This window comes from Pyxicephalus adspersus, chromosome 4 (genome assembly GCF_032062135.1).
Source record: "Pyxicephalus adspersus chromosome 4, UCB_Pads_2.0, whole genome shotgun sequence".
NCBI classification, from domain to species: domain Eukaryota; kingdom Metazoa; phylum Chordata; class Amphibia; order Anura; family Pyxicephalidae; genus Pyxicephalus; species Pyxicephalus adspersus.
In genome coordinates this window covers 63,363,657-63,383,482 of record NC_092861.1, presented here as the reverse complement: position 1 = coordinate 63,383,482, position 19,826 = coordinate 63,363,657, and the positions used below count along the sequence as shown (strand labels likewise).

At 35.6% G+C, this 19,826-nt stretch overlaps 1 long non-coding RNA gene across 2 annotated transcripts in view; it reads right to left on the bottom strand.

Moving 5' to 3' along the window:
* Positions 1 to 4,403: 4,403 nt before the first annotated feature.
* The window catches only part of LOC140328673 (uncharacterized), a 29,454-nt gene continuing 14,031 nt past the window's right edge, over positions 4,404 to 19,826 (bottom strand). Inside the window, exons 2-4 of one of the 2 annotated variants that reach the window (XR_011920327.1) lie at positions 12,152 to 12,299; positions 8,103 to 8,255; positions 4,404 to 4,650 (exon numbers count right to left, since the gene is read on the bottom strand). This is a non-coding gene — a long non-coding RNA (uncharacterized lncRNA). Of the gene's footprint in view, positions 4,651 to 8,102; positions 8,256 to 12,151; positions 14,173 to 19,826 lie in introns of those variants that run through there. The other variant, XR_011920326.1, reaches the window with a different exon arrangement.

Genomic DNA, 19,826 nt, shown 5'->3' with positions numbered 1-19,826 from the left:
TTCTAAGTGATCTATTACCATAAGTCTCTTCAGAAGTATCTATAAATCCCCCTGAGGAAGCCAAGTGGCGAAACGCGTTTGGTTCTGAGTCAATTGCATTATGTGTGATCACTTAAAGATATAATAACAACTACTACTTTGGCTAGACAGCCATTAATGTATATACTAATACTATCTTACATGTATTGTACCTTAAATATGCCAAAAAGCCCCTCTATGCCTGTTCTTTTATTTTTCATCCTATATTAAACAGGGCTGGCCTAAAAACAATAATAACCTATATAGAAGAGTTTAATCCTCTATCTTACTTTTCGCCTATTTACCTAAACCAAATATGTCATTGTTCATGTTCCAGTAATGTCAAATAATCATTTTCCCTCTGTCAGGTAATTCACCTGAACATAATTCATACAAGGTGACACTTCCTTCCCTAGCGTGACAACACTTACTCAGGTCATCTATGGATGCCTAACCTTTCACCTGTTCCCCCAAGTTGGACAAAAAAAAGCTTTACATAGGGTTCATTTCATTTTCATTTTTCAGCTTCCTAACCCTGTGTGATTGTTACTGTCAGCTCTCATTGGTTAAAAATATCTATCCAATGTGTCACTACCAGCCATTCCACCAATATAATAAATGTGTATGTATACAGCTTCATTGTTGCAGTAATATACAAGGCCTTGCATGTAGATATGTGATATGAATCAGTGTAACTATACCATTTCTTGTCCTTGTGTGGGATATGGCCAATTAATGTTTCACTGACAAATTTTAGGGTTCAGCATGGTCAGCCATTTGCCATTAAATAAAATTATTCAATGTAAAATATTTTATATGTCAATTAGTTGGTAAATAAATTGCATTTATTAAGGTTGCATTGATATTTAAACTTATGATGCTATGTTTATGTAAATTTTTTTATGATTGCAGATCTCCTGTTTTCCTGAAGAAGCGGCGTTAGTTCCGCAAAACGGGTAGAAAAAAAAAACTAGGAACACCCGAACACTAAAGGGGTATCCTGCTCAAGAGATTTTTTATTGATGTGTATTAATTGATTTTATTTTTCTTACTTTTTTACCAATATTTAATTTAGCTTTTTAACATTAAGGTGAATGGAATAATAGACATTACGCAATGGCTTTAAAAGTCCCATCAATTGGTTGTTCAACATATTCTTTGTCTTAGGTTAGGGATGTGGCGAGGTTTGTCTGTATCTTCTATATGATTTAATTTGCCATTAATGTCCTATGCAGTTTTCATCCTAAATTATATATTTTTTCTTTAACTATTATATTAGAGCACCAAGATAAATAATTTTTAAATTAACAATAATTGATTATATTTTGCTCTGGTCTCCACAATATGGTTTCAATGAAGCATTCAGTACAAGAATCTGCCCTTCTAATCACGTTTCCCAGATGGGTACAGTTGATTTTATGATCAGATGTAATTAGTTATTCATACAATACAAACTGTGTATGTTCAATTGATATTTATCAATATGAAAACCAGGTACAGTGTTCAACCCAAACATGTCAGTATTTTAAAAAGTGGAATCAGCTGCAATGTAAAAGCATTAGATTTACTTTCCACATATTTGTTGATTTAGTCATCAGACAGCAAACAGACCAGAGAGTCACCTCCCAGTACTCATCAGGGCAAAGCAAATAAAAATGAACACATCCTAATACACAATTAAAAAGCAACGCAGGAAAAAATCTTCAACATTTCCCCTCCTGTATTCACCAAACAGGACACTAAAGAGAAACTGATGGTTTATGGTTTTATTATTGAATTAAATTTACAATTTCTAGTAATACATAAGTATGTGAAAAGTAGTCTAATGTTCTATCTGCTGGTTGGCAATACTTCATGTTTAAGTAATTGCAACAATTAAGTCTATTTTTAGTCCTCCTTATAAAAGAAAAAAATAATTTTTATACATAGTGACGGCAGCATAAACTTTTTCACATATACCATCACTAAGTCTCTGGCCCCTAGTAGGAACACCATATATTGATTAACACTTACCCCTGCGAGGGTGGCTGTTTGTATGCGGGTTCTTCCAGGTGGGGTGTCTTTAGAAACTTACAAAGGCTTAAGAACTGTCTCTGTAGTACCCTAGGGAAACCCATGCAAACACGGGGAGAACCTGCAAACTCCTGGCCGAGACTTAAACCTGGAATCTAGCTCTGCAAAGGCAGAGTTATAACCTCTGAGCCACCATGCTGCCCACAGCAGGTTCCACCTAAGCAAAAAGCATAGGTCCATCACTACCCTGTGGGGAACTAAATTCTAAAATTATCTAGAAACCTGAAGCTTAACCCTTTAACATATAAAGCCCGTTTTCACAAAGGGGTGGCTACAACCATATTCAGAACTCTTAAGCATTTCCAGGTACATGGATTCAATTTAGACCTAGAAGAGACAATAGTGTCCAATGATGTCAGATCCTATTCTACCTGTATACTAACAACAGAGGCCAATGACGTTGTAAAAGCACCAGTGAAACACCATTGTTATTATTGTAACTAAACTGTATATGGAAGAGGTTAAGAGCCTTGAATTTATTTGGGGGAACAACACCAAGTCATTATCTTTTGTATCTGGATGATACATGGGTCAAAACATGAACATTTGATGTAAATGATTTAGTAAACTTATAACCCCATTGGAAAAAAAAACATTATTTACATAGAAAGACCAACAAAGTAATGAATTACCTGTTTTGGGCTGTGTATTCCTTGTCAAGAAGAGAGGTGACTTGGACATTGAAGTCAACAGGAAACCCACTAGGACGGTTTAATATTGATTCTTTGACACGGGAATTAGATGATTACATCAAAGTCACAATATAAAAAACAAGAAACAGAGACATCTCAGAAGTGTCGCTCTCAGGTGGCTACCCAGACTGCAAACAAGGTCAAGGAAAGACACAGGATCATCAAACTGAGGGAAGAGGCAGAACACACCAAGTTACAGAGCCATCCTGTATGTGGCTATAGTGTCAGAAAATTTTAGAAGAAATTTTTAACAAATGTTCCTGCGTATGCCTAGAAATACACTAAAACAGAAACTAGTACATTCAACAGATCCAGCACTCAAACAAAAGCATACTAACTTGGTATATGTAGTGTAGTGCAGTAGGGTGTAGCACGCACCCCACGCTGTATTTTTACCAGGTTGTCGAAAAAAATGAACACTCAGGCTTACTCATCTTTAGTCTAGCAGTAGTTTATGGAATACTTCATCCTAAGAGAGAGGGTTAGGGAAGCAATGTGACAGTAAATTTTAAGGAAAAGGGACATTTTTGAAGACCATGAGGTGCACATGTACTTTAGGCAGTATGATATATTCACTCATAATTTAGGTTAAGCAACTAAATTGCACAAACTATGCAGGTTCTTTAACATGTTGTTGTTCTCCAATGTGTAGTAAGCGTACATACAATCAAAGTATGTAAGGCAATAGCTAATATTATTAATCCTAATTGGAACAACAGAACACATTCCAGTTTGAGTTTCAGTTTCAGTGGAGGAATCTTAATCAAAGTCAAATTTACTTACTATGGGATCTCAGCCCAGGAAAAGCCTTCGCCTGCAGTTTCTTTTCACTCCACTCTCAAATTCCCAACAGTTTCAAGTTTTTTTTTAACATAGTCTTTTGCATGGTGTAGCTAATAGTTCTGGCTCTGTATATGCTCAATACCTTTAACATTTGCATTGTTCCTTAGTTGATGCATATAATCCATCAAACAACTTTGTTTAATCTACACTAAATATTATAAGCTTTGCAATATGTACTTTGCTTTACAAGATGGAGTTATTAGGGCCATGCCATTTCCAAACCCCGGAAAACCCTTTTTTGTCTCATGCCAAAGACCTCCCCAATATGGCAGCTAACATGATAGCTATGCTACTGCTGATATATTTCTCAGGTTCATTTGTTTATGCAATTCTCATCAATATGTTCTGTAGTAGGTGCTGAAATTCAATTAGATTGTGGTGTTTTCAGTATGCTATGATAAAGTCCTCAATGAATACCAAACCAATTTAACAGATGTTCCGGGTATTAACCAGCTAGAGACGCATTTTTCATAGCAGAGGCCAAACTCTAGCAGGTGCAAATGTAAGGGAAGCTAGCCTTTCACTGTAATTTTAGTAGTACATTCTGACCACTTTAACATATTACAAGTGTTTTTTTTTTTTTTTATAGGAAAGTGTGTCCTGCTTTTGCAAAATTTTGTTACAATGAGAATATATTTACTTTTGTAGATACGGAAAAGCTAAGAACCAAATACCCTTAAAAACCAAAGCCCTGTTTCATGCCTTCTCCTGGTAACAATGAAATATAATGTGTTATTCCTGGGAGATATTTTTGTTGAATCAACATTTTATAGGTTTTAGGTGTAAATCTGTAGCTATCCATGCTAGAAGTGTCATTGACTATTTTTTTGAAACTAGAATTCTTAAATTGTTAACAAACCATCAATGCCAAAAATAAGATATGGTGAATTATATTTTGGAAGTTCTTTTTTCCTATGTTGCTTTCTATTGAACTCCAGAAGGACAGATCACTATAAAAAGCCTCTTCCAGCTATGTTCACATCTAAACAGATCCCAGAGGTATAACTGAGTCAGCTGCCATAGCCTGAGGAAAATGGAGTAAACACAACATCACAACGCAATCACAGTGTGTCCCTGCATAGATCTTTGAGCTAAACACCAAAAATATGGTCTGCATTATTTTTTAGCAGTTGCTTTTCTTGAAGGACTGATAAGGCAGTTAAATGCATATACTGTGTATGGGGTTCTATTTAAAAAACTGTGAATCTGACATTCATGGTTCCATGGTTACCATCACTGTAAATTAAAAAACCTGCAAACCTGAAGATTTTTCACCAGAAAATGTTTTGGGGAATGTCAGATTCACAACTATATTATTAATATAATTTTTATAGATTTATGTAGTACAGGAATCTTCTGATCACTAATACAGTGATACTATGAATGCATCTGATTACATGGTACAAACATGTATAAAATACAAATACAAAGTTATATAGCACTCTTAGTTGGAAGAATGTAGAATGTGGCATGTAAATCTACATCATGATACATTATGAAAGAGGGCCCTATCCAAGCAAGCTTACAGTCTGAAGTAGGAAAGGGATGAAACAAGTATTGGTAGGCTGTATATAAATTGCTTGCAGAGTCTTCTCTGAGTAGAAGAGCCGGAGGCCAAGCTGGGCCAATACCTGGACTCGTGTTCCTTGTCAGATTATGTGCTTATTTGAACAAAGTGAGTGAATTTTGAGGTTGTGTTTGAAGGTTTTGATTGAAATTGAATGCTTGATGGATTGTGGAATAAAATTCCATAGATAAGGTGAGGTGTGTGTCAAAATACAGGTGAAGGGTGTATCAGAATAGTTTATTTCCAGAGGAAGTTTAACTTGGAATAATATCTGGAGAATAGCTTGACAATGTATGGAGGTGCTGTATTAGTGAGGGCTTTAGAAGCTTAAATTAGAGTGGCAAAGGGGAGGTAAATGAACCCAGAAGCAACAGAATTTAAAATGGATTGGAGTTGTGCCAATCAGCTCCCTGGTAAACCACACAGGGGGAGTTATAGTGATCCAGGCAAGGTATGATATGGCCATGAACTAGAATTTTGGTTGTGTTGTGTGAAAGGGGAATTAATTAGATTTTTATTGTGAAATGACAGGATTTGGTTAATGTTTTATTGTGAGAGAAAAAGAGCATAAAAGTTATGTTGGTCTTGTCCATCTTATGTCTGAGGAAGCAGGAGGACATGAAGATGGAAATGGCATTAGGACAATTAAGGCATGATATGTCATAATATGTCATGGAATCAGACTGGAGAGATAGAATTGAAGGTTGTCAGTGTATTGGTGATGAACTGGCCAAGCCCCTAGGTATTGATTGAGAAGATAATTGGCCAAGGACTTAGGGCTGACCCATCCAAAATAGCAAAGGCAAATTAGGACCTCACTACCATTGAGACATGAGTCTGCTTGCTCATGACCCCCTGTGTGCACAACTCACTTAAAGGCCCAAATAAAGTATGTTATGTATGAATGTAGGCTAAAGGAAAGTACTACAAAACTTGCAGAATGAAATTTAATTAGTGGTTTTCTGAACAGCCAGTAAGGATAATCTATATTGAATTCTACTTGTGATGATAACTTGGATTGGCCTTGCAACATAATTGTTACTAGCATAATATTTAGTGCCAACATTTTTTTCTCCTCTGAGTCTATTTGAGGGCAGATAGTAGCCTTGAAATGCTGACAATAGGGATATGTAAAGGAATGCATGACATCTGAAGATGTCCTGTGGCATCTGTCAGTAAAATAATAACAGTAGGTCTTTAACGCTAAGTAACTTCTACCGGCCTTTTACTGTCCACTACCCACAATGCATCCTACTGGCACAGTCTTCCCCAGGTAAACAAGGCACACACACCTGCCCATCTATGTGATAAAAAAAATGATTCATCAGAGCAGACTACTTTTTTCATTACTCTTTGGTTTATTTCTGACACCCATTGCACTTGTTTTTGTGGTGTGGGTGTGGTGTGTGGTTTTTGCACGGTTTTGCATGGGCTGTTTGACAGGTCTTTAGCTCTGCAGCCCCATTAACAGCAAGCTTCAATGCACTGTGTTTTCTGACTCTTTCATTCTCAAAGGGTCAGCATTAGGGCTTCATTAATTTATACTTTGGTGTCCTTCTCCCCACGCACATCAGTGAGCCTTGGGTTGTCCTTCCTTGGACACCTTTGGGAAGATACAAATCACCGCAATCTGGGAACACCCCACAGTTATGTAGACATCACAAATTAGCCCTTCCTAAAGTCATTTAGATGCATACACTTGTGAATTCTTCCAGTGTCACATATATCACCATAAAGAACCAATAGTTCCTTTGCTGCCCTATGTACCGGTGTTTCCCACTTCACTGGTCAATGTTTTGAATGTTGTGGGCTAACCACTGTAAATTGTATTGCCACTTGCAATTAGAAAAACTTTCATTTACTACAAAGCTGTAGGTATTTTTTTTAATATAAAGAAATATCAGATATTCATTAGTAAACCAATACACTGCTATCACATAGATATTGCTGTCAGCAGTAGTTTGATATCTTTTTAAATAGAGAGCTGATACACAATAAAAATGACACCAAAAACAACACAATTGCGTAAAAGAAAAGCTGTGAAATGATATACCAAGTGAACTCTAACTAGGTCAATGCTTTGCAGTTACAGCAGCAAAAACCTACATGTTTCCCATGAAAACAGCCGATTCAGTCAAGATGGTTAATCATTCCTGTAAAATGTATTCCATAAGTGAACTGTGATAACATAAGAGTGTACTGGAGGGCAATTGAGTAGACCAATGTAACCTTAGTGCATGAACCTGTACACACACATACTTGTGTGCTTTTCAGACTATAATTTTGTCTAATGTATTAGCATCATGTGTGTTCCTTCAACCATGGTACTATGCAGTTCTTTTAATTAAATCATCACCATAGCAAATCATAAATGCGTTCATACTCAGTAGAGGCTGGCTCCCTAATGGTATATCCAGGTAGCACTGAAATAGTGAGTAATGACACTAAAGATATACCAATTTACCATATACCAATTTAGATACCTTTATTGGGATTCCTATAAAAATGGGCATGGAAAACACAGAGTTCCCTTAAAAATCTTGCTATTAGGCTATGTAATGTATAGTTTTAATTTTGGTACCAGGGACCCTGGAATTAAAATTACAATTTGTCCTCTCAAATATGTAGAGGCAGCCCTCTCAACAATAAAACATATGTATTGTTTATTACACCAAATTCAAGTTAATATTTAGTTAGCAATGCCTGTTCTGACCATGCTATTGATCCATAACTTCTCTATACAGTAAGGTGTTAGTTAATGTCAAACCCTTTGGTAACACATCGGTATGTTCTATATGTACAAGATGTTTTCCATTTTCCATTCTAACACTGCCATCAGTTGCCTTTTTATATTTCAATGTGTTTATTTAAAAAAATAAGGTTGAACAAATGGATAAAGGAATAGATACCTTTTTAAGCTTATTTTCACCTGCTGATTCTGCCAGTAACACACTTCATTCACCCGTCTGTATCAGTACAGCAAAAATAATATAGGGTTACAGAACGCTGTCCTCTCATATTCTCCTTGACACATGGGGTGGTTTTGTAATTCTATGAAACAGCTGAGAACAAAGTAATGGAAAAAGTTATAAAATAGTAACAAATATTTTCAAAAGTGAACAAATAACAAAAGTTTACTGTTAGGGTTTTATATACTTTAATTCCTTGCTGGATTCTGCTGGATTCCAAATATTCATTTTTATTAGGGAAACAGTGTTTGTTAAATATATTACAATATAATTTTTCTCACAGTTTACCGTGGGTGTGTGTATACCTCATGTTCTGTATTTGTTTGTTTGTCCTTGTCATGAGAACACTTGACATTAATGTAATTCAAGTAAAAGAAATTGTTTTAAATATTTAGAATAATTAAATGTTTCTGCCAGAGTATTTCCTGCTCATTAACAGCAAACATAAAAAAACTTGCACTGCACTATGCGACCTGTTATTTTTTTCCTTACAATTTACATGTACAAGCTGAGCAGAGGAATAGGCCGCACTTAAAAAAAAGCTTCAGTTGTACTCATGGATTCTGGCAGATAAAGTATTGTGTCATCATAAAAAAGGTCTGTTTCTTATAAGAAAGGGGAGTAGGTTTTCCTAAAATGGTTGGAGAAATTGGTAGTCATATGACCTGGTGAGAAAACATTGTTTTATGTTTACCTGCAACTCTGAGTTCAGCTTAAAAGAGAATCTTTCATTGCACTGCAACCTGCTAATTGCAGTGAACACATTTCTAAAACATTTTCAAAGTCAGTGAATAAGCAATTGAGGAAGTGCAGAGGCAGGACCTGTTTTTCCTAAGGAGGTGATTCACCAGTCATGCTATGTGGTCTATAAAGTCATTTTACTTGTTAAATGTTATTCATCATTAAGGAGAAATAGGATTACCCCCTCCCTCCCTGTGAGTTTATATTATCTTATGTACAGGTAATCCTTCGATTAGGAAACTTTTTGGTAATTAACCCTTTATATCTGAGGTTCCCTAACCACTGTTTTATTGGGCTTTGTCCTGTTATAAGACCACGGGGTCCACAGGCTGGAAAAACTAACTATACCTGTTCAGGAATGCCTTAACGTATGCAGGGGAAATTCTTCATAGAAAAAAATATATACTGTAACACCACTCGACAACTATTTTATGATGCCGAAGCTTATAATTTGTTTTAAGCCCTTAGCTGAAATATATTTTTAAATAACATGATTAAGAATACTTGTAATCATCTCATCACCACTTGTGAATTCTCCTTTAGAAATCTTTAATGAATCAAGTGTTAATTAATTAGCATGCAATGCTTGGTGATGATTACTGCAATGGTTATTATACTAACATGCATCAAGCTCCTATGAAAAGATAGAAAAACCTTTGCAATAAGCAATCTTCTCATTAAATTCCTTTGAATTTGATGGGGTGCATTATGAAAACAAGGGTAAAAGTCAAATGCACAACATGTATGATTTCAAATGACAGATTTATAAAGAGAATAGTGGTTATTAGGAATGGAAAAATGTATCTCATGGTATTTAAATATGTTCCGACAGGTTGATGTAAATGTTTCCTGTTGATGGACAGTTTGAACAACTAACTAAACACTATTTTACGTGGCATAAAACCAAAGTCTGACTGTTCCTATTTTGGATGAAGACTAGAAATAAACCTGTACAGGTAGATTAGCAAAGAAGATCCACCAAGTTAAGTCTTATTCATTGTTTATCAATGATAATAAAATATATTAACTGTTACTGATTTAAACAAGTATGTATTCAAAAGAAAGATGACCATTGGGAAGATGAGAGAATGATGTACTTACAAGATTTACTTACAAGAGCTTATTGTTATTAAAACTATATGACTGGACTGTGTATCTCAATGAACTTTGTCATTTCACATTTTTATCAGCTTTTTTTCAGTTGTACGGTACACGTATATGTGGAGTGATCTTCCATTCAGCCTGTCAAATTGCAGGTTCTATCTAATAGTTTATAAAATTACAAAGCTCATTTTAGTTATCAAAATGGGGATCAGTACATGACTGTGTTTTGAAATGGGCCTTTTCCCTTATATCTAGAACATTATCGGTTGATGCACTGGCATGACGCAAACTTTTAGAAGCATGCGTGTATGTATGGAGGAGAAATACTTGCTTGTTTTGGTCTGTATAACCTTTAAAGCAGTGTTGACCATGTACAATTCGAGTTTCTAAACATCTATCTGTATGTTACATGCAGATATTAAGTGGGTGAAAGAAAAACAATTTTTAGCCAATTTCATGAATAATTTTTAAATTACACCAACTGTCTACCATTGCCAAAATTTCCCTAACTGCATTGGAGAGTGATGGATGTGCATGACACACAAGATCAGCTGTAGAACTACAAATACTAATATAATAATCTGACTATATAAATATATCTGTAATTATATGTAAATTTATTTATCTCTAGCTATTAAAATAAAATGTTTTGGCTTTTCTCTGACATTTATTTGCTTTGTGTCTGTTCAAGGTATGTGAGTATATATGGGAGCAAAACACAGCAAAGCAATTTATGTTTTCAAAAAAAGAAAGCCAGCATTAGCAGCTCCTTAGGGGTGGTTTCAGACAGGTTTAAGATGTGGATTGACAATCGGTTGGGGTGGTTTGCGGCACAAAGCCGCAGTATGGAGGTATGTATTTATTTGCGAGTGTGTTGTGGGGGATTGTAATGTAGTGTTATGCGCTGTGTCGCAATTCCATGTATGTATGAACCCTGATTGTATTGTTTTTGAAAAATGTGATTAATAAAGCAATTTATTCAATCAAAAAAAAAAATATCTCATGGGACATATGTGCACTAATATCATATTCCAAGTGATGTTTTCTGAATGTGCTAAGCTTTCTTTTAATATGAAAATCTTTGTAGGACAATTTTCACTTACTACGCCATATGTTTTAAATTTCTTCCTGTGCTGGTAAAATGTATCTAATCTTACTAAAAAATGATGGCCTGTGACCTGCACTTAGTAAAACAACCATACAAGCTTTACAAATGAGTTTAAGATAAGTTCAGCATTAAGTTGTCAGCAAAACATTAGAGCAACTCTAAATATCCTTATAAGAAAATCAGGGTCTGCACTATTCTATAATGGATACTTGTAAACTAGGCTCAGCTTAATCTATCTCCCTAGCTTTCCTCTCTCTCTCTATCTATCTATCTATATATATATCTATCTATATAGATATATGTATATATATTTATATACACAGTGGTACCTCGGTATAAGTCCGTTTTAGAATAAGTCCAACTTGGTATACAACCTTTGTGCTGGAACTTGTATGGGTAAATATAAGTCACAACACCACACGCTATCCTTATTTACCTCTCTCTAGACAAAGCTAGGACTGCCCACGAGTGTCAGTACGCCAGTTGCTACCATTTAGTGAACAGCCCGCGCTATAATTCTCGGTGAATTACATAACATCTCCTCCCTTCTCAGCACCATCCTAGTAGGCACTCGACTATTCTCAGCAGGCTAAAGTGAGGTTAAATTTTCATTTATTTGATCTAATTGCTTTTGTATTTATGTACTTTAGTGTTAAGCAGTGTTTAAATTATTTTATACAGCCCCATCAATGTATAATATGCCAATAACAACAGAATTTTTTTTCATGGGAATGGATTTATCATTTTCCTTTTATTTCTTATGGGAAAAATTTGTTTGGTATAAGGATCTGGAACAAATTAAGGACTTTTACCAACGTACCACTATATATATATATATATATATATATATATATATATATATATATCCTTAAGTTTATACAAAGTTTATCCAAAGTTTTGTATTACCAGTTTACCAGTTTCTGTTAAGACAGTAATGTGTAGCAGCTGTACAAGACAAATTGAGCTGTATAAATTGAGCTGTTTCCTTTATAGTGCAGGACAACATTTACCATCTTCCAAATCTTATCTTACATACCTTTTATTGGTTTATTTCCACCAGAGCTGTGGAATGGCCAATATATCTCTTTCCATCTAAACCTGCTTCCTGAATTCTTTGTATAATACGATCTTTAGTCATCCGCTGGATTTAGCTGCTGGAAATCATCCCAGTGTACTTTGTATTGCTGAAAAAAAACATGTTCTTGCTTATCTGAATTATTCATGTCCTGACAGCTCTAAGTCAGGGTCAAATATGGTATGACATTATGGTATGACATTAGGGTGATCTTTGCTAATAGGTTATTGAACAAAATGAACCATGACCTACATTTACATGTCTTGTTCTTGTCTTGTACATTGGATACAGAAATGTACACAAAATTGTTCTGGGCCTACTTTGCTGAATCAGGAACAGAGCAAATCAAAATTCTAAAGCAAAGCCAAATTTTTGTGAATTATACAAAAAACAATGATGAGTGCCAATTACCTTGTCAATGGCAAGTTTTTTCAGGCATTTGTGTGTTCCTATTTATTTATGTTATATCAATTTCTTTATTTCCTAATTTCAATTTCAGTTTATTTATTTTATATCAATTTAATTTTTTTGGCAATATCCCAAAAATATTTGTTAAGTGCATTGGGGAAGCCTTCTGATCCCTGACACTGGACAAACAGATCTCCCTTTTTTTTTAGATCTAAGCCCTGTCTGCCCAGAAATCTAAAGCCAGAGTCATAGTTTATTATAACTTAGAATCCTGTTGGGAACTAAGTCAAAGTCTATGTGGACAATACATGTGGGTTTGGAAGTCATTTAATGCTTCAAAAACAGTTTGGATGATATAGGCTTTGATTCCTATTCTAAGCCATATAAATACTTATATGATTTAGGAGGAGTCTAACTTTTTAAACTAAGAACTACACATAGTAAAGGGCAAAAAACTTCTCACTTTTGCTCTCCCAGCAGCTGATTCCTTTCTATTTCTAACTTCTGTAGTTTTTTTCTGCACCCTGTCTATGTATAGAGGAGGCCATCTTGGTGAAAACAAAAATTTGCACTCTCCAAATCTCTTGAAACTATCAGTTGCAGGCAGCAGTGTCTTTGCTTGTACATTGATAATATTTAACTTAGGGGGTGTAAGCAAAGCAGTCTCTAGGCACCCTCATTTTCCTGAAAACTAACCATGCAATATGGCTACTATCAAAGTAGCCAATACTAGCTTTATTGCAGTGTAAAATATGTAGGATAACTATATAGGCAAAAAGGAGTTACGAGACAGGTTTGTATTGTATGTTTATTGTATGTAATTTACCCTGACATAAGTAGACTTTGTTATTTACAAAGAGGTCTTTGCTGTAGTAGTAACCAGTCAAAGAAAATAGGTAAATATATTACTCTAGGCAAATATAAAACAACCTTTAAGGTGCATTCACACTTCTTTCTTTTGGTGCATTGTGAATATATGTGTTAAAAAAAAACTTATTGCTGCATCTTTAGCACAGATTCCATTAAAACACACTTTCTATAGTGATAAATGGCTGCATTAGATCACATTTGTTTTCTAAAGCACTGTGCATCCAGTAATCGCTTCATAGCATTTCTCAGAATGAATTTCAACAGTGGAACACAACTAAACGTGATTTTGCATGGCACCTTATAGTCCCTATCAGAGTGACAGGGTGACGAAGTAGGAGGAGCATATTTTGGAGGCAGGGACAAAAAAGTTTTTTCAGCCTGTATCAGGACGTTTCTGAAAACAAGGGCCTTCATGGCAGGTTTCATAGGTATTATTTTAATGCTAACTACAAATCTACAAATAAATATTTAAAATTACGTTTAAAATCACATACCATGGTAAATCTTATATCCAATTTTAGTGATTGAATTTACATAAGTTATACACCTGTCATTTTATAGTCAAATGCAGAAATATCTAATACCCATCGAAATTCTGTTATTTGGCATACAACTCCAAGCATGTAACTCTAATTTTACTCCAAGCATGTAACTCTAAAGTTTTGGCAGACATGAAAGTCTCATGTACAGACTGGACTAGGGACTCTCAGAACAGTAATTTTCTCTTTGTAATTGGGCTGTACTATATTTTGGAAACACGTATAGTATGGCTGAGCCAATCTGGCCACATTATGATGACAGTCCTCATGGCTTTCACACCTCTAGCACTTCCGACTCTGATACCTCCTTTTCCCTTAAAAACAGCAAATTTCCTCACATATTTGAGAACTTGAATTACCACTAACTCTTTATTATCCTCCAGAACAACCCCATGGTTTTAGTACATTTTGATCAAATTGTCAAACTGACAGCTGTCATTGTCTGGTAGCTGGATTGAGCTAAAACCAACTACACCTGTCAATTATAGGTATGGTACACTGTCACTGTCATTGCTCAAATTCCAAGTTCCATAGATTGAAATTGCTCTGATCCAGTTCTTATTGAACTGCAATTTGGATTATCCAACCATCAGTAGTCTAGACCTACAAGCCAAGATTTCCCACGTTTAAAGCTGAACACAGGGATGTGGTGCCTGTACTTCAGCATTCTTATCTTGGAAACAATTTAGGCCAGTTCAAACTTACTAAGAACGCATTTGTAAAAGCTTAAATACTACAAAAAAAGTTATTAAAATGTTGGAAATAATAATAGTTCTGTCTACAAACTGCTTTTGTTGCCAAGGGAAAAGGTGAATTTGAGACAAAGTGAAGTTGCTGAACAAGTGATTATATTTTAAGTTAACAGGTGCAAAGTAGGAAAGGAAAATGTTAGATAATACATGAAGAACATAGCACAGGTGGCCAGGACTTAAAACAAAAACGTGGATTTAATAAACAGTACATAATGTATGTATTGATTAGTGAATAATACTTATTCACTTGTGTTTAAAGCAGGTATTATGCTTTATGATTTTTAACTAAAAATTACCAGAATATAATAGAGATAAATATCTACTTTATAAAAGCCATTGGAGGCATTATTGCCTAAAGCACCAATTCTGGTAGTTTTGGATGTCTGTGTTTGCCACTGCATGCATATCATCTTCTGATCCCTATGTCCTTTTGTGTTCTGTAGGGAACTTCAGTGGGAGATCTCTTACCTTTAGGAGGCAAAATGCCCCTTCTGCGCGTGTGTGACGTATGTTTCTCAGGAGGCTGTATGTTCCCATTAGGCGTTGAATGCCACGGCAGTGATGCACCTTTAAAAAAAAAAAACATTTTCACTGTATATAGAAGGGTTGTCTACCCTTCTATGTAAAGTAAAAATGTTGAGTTTAGGTATGCTTTATGTCCTACTTTGCCAATTTTCAGTCAGGCAAGAAAGGGAGAGGCGATGTCCCTTCTGCAATAACCATTTTTACCTGCCTGATCGCTGCCCAGCTGTCCAATTTCACTGAGCTGTGCATGCAATTTTATGAATGCATGGTTAATATTTTTGACTATGGTTCTGCTGTAACTTAAAGCCAGACTTTACCTTAACTCTTTAAATTCCATAAATGTTTCCATCTTATTGTTAATGTTGCATTGTTATTATAGATAAGCCAATAACTTGTAATTTAAGAGACAATAAAATCAGAACTGCCAAAAAAATATATTTATACTTTCCTTCAATCCCGCAGGGCAGTCTGATCCATTGGGGGGTGTCCTGCATCGGGTCCTGCATCGTCCTGGCATCTGTCCCAGAGCCAGAGCTCCGGGCGCCGCCATCTTCTCTTCCTTCTGGTTCTTCATCCTACATCACCCGACCCAGGCGCGAGATCGGGTGACATAGGATGAAAAAAAAAATTGGCCGATCTCACTGCGCATGCATGGGATCGTCAAATTTTTCTATTTGCGCGAAAAGGCTCCTTCTGTGCATGCCCAAGATGCTCGGGCATGCGCAGAAGGAGCACCCAAGAGCCTCCCGGGATATGTGACGTAGGTATCCCAGAAGGCTTTGTGCTCCGATTCATTCTCGATCAGCGGAATTTTTACCTTACATAAAAGGGTTGTATCCCCCTTTATGTAAAGTGACATTTCTGAGTTTAGGTGCGCTTTAAATTATTTTTGTGAAAGACTGTAAGGCTTACTATTGCTACTGGTAAGGGCCTTTTATCATTTTCATTTAGCTTTGTTTTCTCAGTACAAACATTCTAAAGCTATCAAGAACATCCTAATTTGTAGTATTCATAGCACAATGGCTACTTCTGACAGGTTAAGAGAGTACTTCTGCTTGTTAATTGGCACTTAGAAGGTTGGCATTTAAAGAAGCAAACCAATAAATTCATTTTGTGGGCATTCATTTTAATATATATTAAGTAATTGCTGCAACAAATGTTAATCTTTTGGTCTGTTATATTTAATTATAGCAAAAGTTTCTCAATGGGAGCAGCTGGTCCAGAAAGTCACCTTGTTCCCACAGATAGCTAGGGGTACATGGCTGTACAGGTATTTCCTTAGACATTCTGGAGCTACCCAACACAGCTGCCTACAACTTAGCCACTCATTCCAAAGAGACACCTCCCATACCTCAGATCCATTCTCCCATCCCAGAGTGCTTTAGGAAAACCAACAAAATTGAAACCATTGATTGGAAAAATATCCCAGACTCTTTCTGCAGTACATGACCTGTACACAACTTTAAGCATGGGGGATGTACCTGCCATTCAGGACGCACCCATGGAATCCTATACACTACGTATTAAAATACATTTGAGAATCACTGCCACATGATATTGATCCTCAAACTTTAATTCACAGTAACAGGTTCATTTTTCTGTCACATTCAATTACCTTTATAAGACAGAGATATTATTTACCTATTTTAGAAATGTCACAAGTGCACATTTGTCACAAGTTCTTGTCCCTGTTATCAAGCAAATGTATGTTAAAAGCAGACATCTCAATCCTTTTAAACCAAACAGAGAAGAAATGTCAGTGGATGTGTTTTGTCTGTAGATTTCTTATTTGAGCTTGTTTTATTCATGACAGTGACCTGCTGTGACTTTACATTGGGTTTATCACTTTTATTTTTGATTTGTGTCCAGTACAAGTTTCTCAGATGCCTTGTTCCTCACATTTTATTTGATTGAACAATGGCATATATACTCCAATGAAAAAGGAAATAGAGTTTTGACAAACTGTGATGTATGAATTGCTTTGGCAAAAGCTGGTGGTCGGTGGACAAGAAGGAGGCTGAAGATAACTGCACGTATTTCAATTTAACCTGGATTTAAAAAAATACATATACAACTTTTCATTTTGGTATATGCTCCACAGAAGTTTTATGTCATTGTATCTTACTTGAACAATGTAATTATATGATCTTGTTGAAAATATGTTCCTTTATTTTACTGTTAGTGGTATTTTCACTATTTAACCTTCAAACATGGTGCTGACCTTTGCATCTTTGCAATGTGTAAATAAATTGCATATTACTTACATAATAATGATAATAGGATTGAAATATGACATAATGTGCTCCCTCCTGTATACAATAAGTAGGTTAGGATTTATTGTACATATAAATGCCAGTTGCTGTGGATATAAAAGTCATGAAAAACAAATCAGCAATCACACACACAAACACAATGGTTCAATTTACTCATACAGGGAATAAACATGCCTTTCTGATTCCATGAGGCATATAGATGTTCCCTGGATCAACAGTCTGTTATCTTTACTTTAATACCTAGTCAAATTCTGTGCTTCTAGAAAAGCATCCAGCTTTTTCCTAAAGCAGTCTATATAACTTGCTAAAACTACTTCCTGAGGGTGCCTATTCCAGATTTTCACAGAGCTTACATGGAAGAATCCCTTCCTTATCCAGATGCAAAGAGTGGCCTCTTGTCCTTTGTAATGATCGTAAAGTGAATAATCATGAAAATAGTTCTCTATATGAACCCTTTATATATTTATACAGGGTGATCATAACCCCCTTTAATGTCTCTTCTCAAGGGAGAATACATTCAGTTCAGCTAATCTCTCCTCATAGCTGAGCTCCTCCATTCCTTTTATTAGTTTAGTTACCCTTCTCTGCACTCTCTCCAATTCCACAATGTCCTTTTTGTGAACTGGTGCCCAAAACTGGACTGTATATTCCAAATGTGGTCTGACCAATGCTTTGTACAGGGGAAAGATAATGTCCCCATCTCTGCAGTCTATTCCTCTTTTATTACAAGAAAGTACTTTACTAGCTTTAGACATTGCAGCTTGTCATTGCATGCAGTCATTAAGTCTATGATCCACCAGAACCCCCAGATCCTTTTCCATTTCTGACTCCCCCAAATGTATTCCCCCTAGACAGTATGAAGCATGCATGTTGTTAGCCCCAAAGCGCATAACTTTACATTTATCAGTTTTAAATGTAATTTGCAGCTTAGCTGCTCAATCAAATAATACATCCAGGTCTGCTTGTAGATTATAGACATCCTATATGGACTTAATTCCATATAATTTATAAAGATGTTAAACAGTAAAGGTCCCAACACTGAACCTTGGGGTACACCACTAATAACCTTAGACCCGGCAGAGTATGAATCTTTAACCCCCTTGTCAGTCTAATTATGGCAGTATTTTTATGTCAAAAGCAGTACATTGTTTTGCGTAGAAATTTGTTGTTTAATATTTTAGGACTGTAATTCATAGGAATGACTCTCGGGTATGATAAAGTTTGAAACACAAATCATAAATTATAATATAATAAATAATTATAAATAATTTTATAAATAAAATTATAAATAAACTTTATTTTTTTTTTTTTAATTTGTCCAAACAAGGGTACAATAATAGAATAAACTTTTGGATTTATTATTAGGATTTATTTTTTATAACTTTATCACTGTGATAAATATTGTAAATTTCCCCCCAGGCTACGCCTCCCCAGTGTACAAGCACTTCACTCAGTACATCGATCAAGCCAAGGATGTGATGCAGAAGCCGGCTGGGGATCGCTGGAGGACCTCGCTGAATCGTTGGGAGCAGGTAGGATTGTTTTATGCTACCCCGAGTGTGGCTCGGGGTTACTGCTTTTGGTACATTAAATATACCACAAACCACATTTGGGAATACGGCCAAGGCGGGTAAGCCTGTTGCCTATGCATTTACAGACCTATAGATCCTGAAATGCATATTAACCGTCTGTGGGGTACTGTGTCAAATGCTTTAGCAAAGTCCAAGTACACTATATCAACTGCTACTCCACTGTCTACCTGTTTACTTACTTCCTCATAAAAAGAGAGTAAATGTGTTTGACAACTTTCTTGAATGCATGCTGACTAGCTCATAATATTATTTTCTAGCAGAAACTCCTCTATGTGGTTCATAAAACTCTCTAGGAGCTGTTTAACTAGTTAAACTTGGTAATGACTTTGCTCCCTTTTAAATATAGAACCACATTGGCTTTACACCAATCCATTGGTACCATGCCAGTGATTAAAGAATCTCTAAAAATTTGAAATAATAGATTTGAAATAACTGAGCTCAGTTCATTACCGATTTGTGGATGTAATCTATCAGGTCCTGGTGCTTTATCAACATTAATTTTACCCAACTGTTTCTCAATTATATCATTTTTGAGTCATTGTGGCTCGTTTAAGACAGTGACATTGCTATGAGCAATTTAGACTTCAGCTCTGCCATTTTCCTTTGTGTACAAAGCTGTTTAGTAAATCTGCATTTTCTTTATCCCCAGTCACCAAGTTTTCTGAGAGATCCTTTAG